This window comes from Triticum dicoccoides, chromosome 2B (assembly GCF_002162155.2).
Source record: "Triticum dicoccoides isolate Atlit2015 ecotype Zavitan chromosome 2B, WEW_v2.0, whole genome shotgun sequence".
In the NCBI taxonomy this organism is placed as follows: Eukaryota; Viridiplantae; Streptophyta; class Magnoliopsida; order Poales; family Poaceae; genus Triticum; species Triticum dicoccoides.
In genome coordinates, this window is record NC_041383.1 from 183,187,384 (window position 1) to 183,192,098 (window position 4,715).

Genomic DNA, 4,715 nt, shown 5'->3' on the forward strand with positions numbered 1-4,715 from the left:
ACACACACACACACACACACACTTTCAGTCGGCGGGACAGTGCATCTCACCAAGATGTATCATAAAACGGACCAAGAAGAATCCACCTTGGCCCTACAACCTCTCTCTTGTTGTTGGTCAAAGTGATGGACGTCCACACGACCTCAGAGATGGGCTAGCACGCCAATAATCATGCGAGTAGCTAGTGCCCGAAGATAACCACTGCCTGCATGTGGCCCAAACGTATGTATGGATATGTGTTGATGTTTGAATACCCAATGGAACAAAATTTTGATGTGGCACCGTGCTTTGGAACGATAAATCCCCACACGGAGCAAGGATTAGTTAACGACGTGTTGTATATATGTATGTCACACCACACTTCGAGCCATGATGGGGATTCATGCATGCATGTGTATGTATACGCTCAAACTTATGTCTGGAATCTCACCATGACCTACTACGATAACATGAAACAAAGAAGAAGAAGAATCCACGATGGTAACATATATATCTCGTTGTCGGTCAAAGTGATCATTGATGTACATGCAGGCCCACAAATATATAGGCTTGTCGTCGATAACCACGTGAGGGAGAGTACGTTCGAAGACAACCACTGCATGCATATGTATGTATGGAGGTGATGCGTGCATGTTTGAATACCATGCACAACATTGATGTGGCGCGTTGCATCAAAAATCGTACAGTCCCCACACAGAGCGAGACCGGATCATGATGTGTCGTGGTGTGCTGCCCCTTCCCCCGCTGCCCACTTCGACTTGGTGGGAGGGATTCATGCGTAGACATGCATGTGCTCAAACTATACCATGTCATCCCAGAGCATGACCTATATATATACCATAATATATAAACCAAAAAATAATCCCGTCCAAAGTCAAATTAACCTCTGTCGTTGTCGACCAAAGTAGTGATGGATCAAGTGGGCCCATAGATGGAAAGTATCGATCTCATTGATAACCACGTGAGTGGGTGCCAAAGGACAACCACCATTGCTTTGCATGTGGGCCATACATATGTATGGAGGTGTGTGTGTGGTTGTGATGTTTGAATACCCAAAATGCACAACATTGATGTGGCACATGCCTCGAAAACCATAAAGTCCCCACACAGAGCGAGCTAGGTTCATGAAGAATAGTATATATGCTTGTCCCCTCCCCCCTATTCGACGCATACTATATGCTCCTACCGTAATACAAACCAAAAAGAACCCTCCTTGATGGTGAAACTAATTAACCTCTTCTGATGTAGGTCAAAGTGATGCATGCATGGACGACGACCTCGCGGGCCCACAGATGGAAGCTTCACGCGTGATTGTCCTAGGATAACCACTGCTTTGCACGCATGTTGCCCAAAGAGATGTTATGTGATGTTTGAATAGCTAGCCAATGCACAACTTTGATGTGGCACATGCCTCGGAAACTGAAAAGTCCCCGCACTGAGTGAGGAGTGTTCATGAACGCGTATGTAGGACTAATATATATATAGGGTGGGTCTATTATGATAACACCCCTTAAGACCTTATTCTAATAACACTTTCACTTATTCTGCTAACACCTCCCACCGCCGATTCCACCCTGATCTGAAAACAAAAGGAGTCAACGCACCTACCCCTCTCCTCGCACGTTCTGTTCGTGCCCGATCCCCTCCTTCCCACCTTCTTCCTCCTGCACAGCCTCCTCCCACCTCCCCTCCACCTTCCACTGCCGGTGACGCCAGGGGCTCGTGCCTCCGATGCCAGAGCCGTACTGCTGTCCGTCTATCTCTTCTGCCCTGCCAACCCACCACGGAGCGAGATGCGCGCGGCTCCCTCGTGCCCGGCGACCTTCCCCCGCCAGCCCTGCCCTCCCCCGATCCACTTACTTTCCCCGTCGGCGCCGCCCTCCCCCAATCCACCTTCTTCCCTCGCCGGTGCCGCCCTCCCCCGATCCATCTATTTCCCCTTCCCCAGGCATCGACGAACTTTCCCTCGCCTCAATCTGCAGCGATGCAGACGATTGGTAGTAGGGAACGCCGTCCTTCCCCTCTCCTTGGATTTTCGGGGCGCCAAGACCCAGCGTGATCTCCGCGGTGCGTGGCACAACCACTGTCTACCGGCGGCGACATGTCCCCCGAGCTCCCCCTGCCTCCCTGCGGTCATCCACTTCCTGTCGGGATCACCGCCTCTTGATGCCGGCCAGGGCGAGGAGTTGTCCCGGAGTGGTGGCCACCAAGGCTTCGCCTCCTCTGGATCCGGCGGCCATGGCCTCCGCCGTCTCATCTGCTGCTTCCCGTGGCTGTAGCTCATGAACAAGACGACGACTGTGGTGGCGATGCCTCCCGCCCCAAGGAGGAGCAGGGCAGCAGTGTGGGGGCGAAGGATGGCGGCAGGAAGGGCGGGCCCAAATGCAGGGTGATGCTGCCCTGCATTGTCGCCGCCGGTGTGCAGTTTAGCTTGGCGCTGCAACTCTCCCTCCTCACCCATGCAGTTCGCCCCCTGCACATTGTTGTTTGTTTTTGGTCAACAACGACTCTATCCACAACACAGTGTTGTGTGCCCGGCAGTGCAACTCACTTCATCGGTGTTTTTTTGTTCAAATGCAGGTCACTTCGTCCACATTACAGGTGGTTCAACGGGTGACCTGCAGTTCACCCAGCGGCCACCACGAGCCCCCGACGTCCTACATGCTGTAGTTTTGGGTTGATGTTGAATTGATCGATGCTGAAGGCCCCGTGCAGTCTGGTGTGGCGTAAGCATGCAGTACGGGCGGTGGCGATGTAGCTCCTGTAGTTCATGTATGCGGCGTGTGCGGTTTGTTTGCAGCCCATGTGCACGATACATGCAGGTTGTGTGTGTGTGTGTGTCGATGTTCTGTTCGCTGGGAAACTACAGAAGAAAAATGATCAATTTTTTAAGTTCACTTTCTTCTTGAATGTGTGAGAGAAAATGTAAAAATTTATTTGTGTGAGAGAGAAATGTCTCTCGCGCGGTTCGTGTGTGAAGTTTTGTATGTATTCTTTTATTTGTAGAAAAGGTGTCTGGTTCATTTTGTGGTGGTTGGTGCTTCACTTTGTGAAAAAAGGAGAAAAAAGTAATTCGAAACAAAAACATCAGAGGCACCACTTGGTAAACAGAAAAGTGCCTGGTATGTAAATTTATTAAGCTCACTTTGTAATCTCATGTGGCTCACCTCTCGATAGTTTTGCGGTCCACTTACGCCCGACGTGAAGCTCACTTTGTAATCTCACGCGTCTCACCTCTCGATAGTTTTGCGGTCCACTTATGCCCGATGTGAAGCTCACTTTGTAATCTCATGCGGCTCACATCTCGATAGTTTTGTGGCCCACTTAAGCCTGATGTGAAGCTCACTTCATAATCTCCTGCGACTCATCTCTTGATAATTTGCGGTCCACTTACGCCCAATGTCAACTGCACTCCACTTCCTCGTCCGTTAAACGTACGCTTGAAAAAAGGAATAATGTAGTTCGCTTGTCCATCTAATGTAGTGCGGGTTTCAGTCTCAAGCAATGCGGTTTTCTGTCGGATGAAGGTCACTCATCGATTTGAGTATCGCGAAAAACAGAGTATCCGTGTTTCGGTAATTTAAAGACTGCTCTTAAACCGTAAGTAATTAGAGAGATTGTTCTACATGAAAAAGTTGCATCTCGTTGATATCATTCCAACGATGTATCATTTGCATCATTCCTGCGAGCGGTTTGAAAAAACGGCCGCTACCACTCGTTGTCCGTCGCACGATTTTTGAAATTAGCTTAAAACCGTAATTAATATCAAAATCAACATATGAAAGTTGCGCCTCATCCGTAGCTTTCCAACAGTGTATCATACGCCTCGTTTCGACAAACGGTTGAAAAATGGAGCGAAAACAGTACCGCAAATTTCAAAAAAACTGACTTCCGCGATTTAGTAAATTTGAAACTGCTCTTAGACCGTAGCGAATTTGTAACATCCCAAATGTTCAATTTGGAATGTTATACATTAGATCATAATTGCATATCATATTTTATTGCATTTTGGCTTGATCTTAGAAATTCTACGCAACTCAAGGACCCACGGAGAGAGTTGCGGATTTTGTTATTTTCATATTTGAGTTTTCTCAAATTTTGAAAAGAGGATCATTTGGTTTTAAGTATTTTTCTTTTCTAATATTTATAAAATAAAAATATATGAGAGGAGATAATATGACTTCTCCAAAAAAATGAAACATTAGAGGAAAAATATTAAAATCAAATAAATATTTATTTGGATTTTATTGCAATTTTATTTGAATTAGAAAAATTGCACGTTTTCAAAATTGCATTTTTAGGCCAAGAAAATGTTCATCTTGTTCTAAATATTTTATTTAGACGGTGAAAATTTGTTTTGGCATTTTTAGATTTTTATTTATTTTTTTAGGATTTGTTTTCGGTGGAAACGTATTTAAAAAAAACTGTGCGAGCCCGACTGGGCCAGCGGCCCAGCCGAGCCGGGCCGACCTCGCCTTGCCCCTGCCAGACCGACTTCGACCGGAGTCCGGCCGGAGCACGCCGCCGCCGCCGAGTCCGGGGAGGACTCCTCCTCCTCGCCCCTTCCCCAAGCCGTCGGACCTCCCTCCTTAAATACCCCACCCTGCCGCCTCTCACCACCACCCCGCCACCGACGCTGCCGCCGCCTCGGATCAGCACCGCCGCCCGCGAGCCATCGCCGCCCAGAGCCCCGTCGCCGTCGCCTCGCCGCCGCC

General features: G+C 48.4%; 1 long non-coding RNA gene across 1 annotated transcript; it reads left to right on the forward strand.

Moving 5' to 3' along the window:
* The first annotated feature begins 1,583 nt into the window (after positions 1 to 1,583).
* Positions 1,584 to 3,026, forward strand: LOC119362944. Its single transcript, XR_005173688.1, has 2 exons — positions 1,584 to 2,464; positions 2,581 to 3,026. It is a non-coding gene; the product is annotated as an uncharacterized LOC119362944 (long non-coding RNA).
* The last annotated feature ends 1,689 nt before the right edge of the window (positions 3,027 to 4,715 follow it).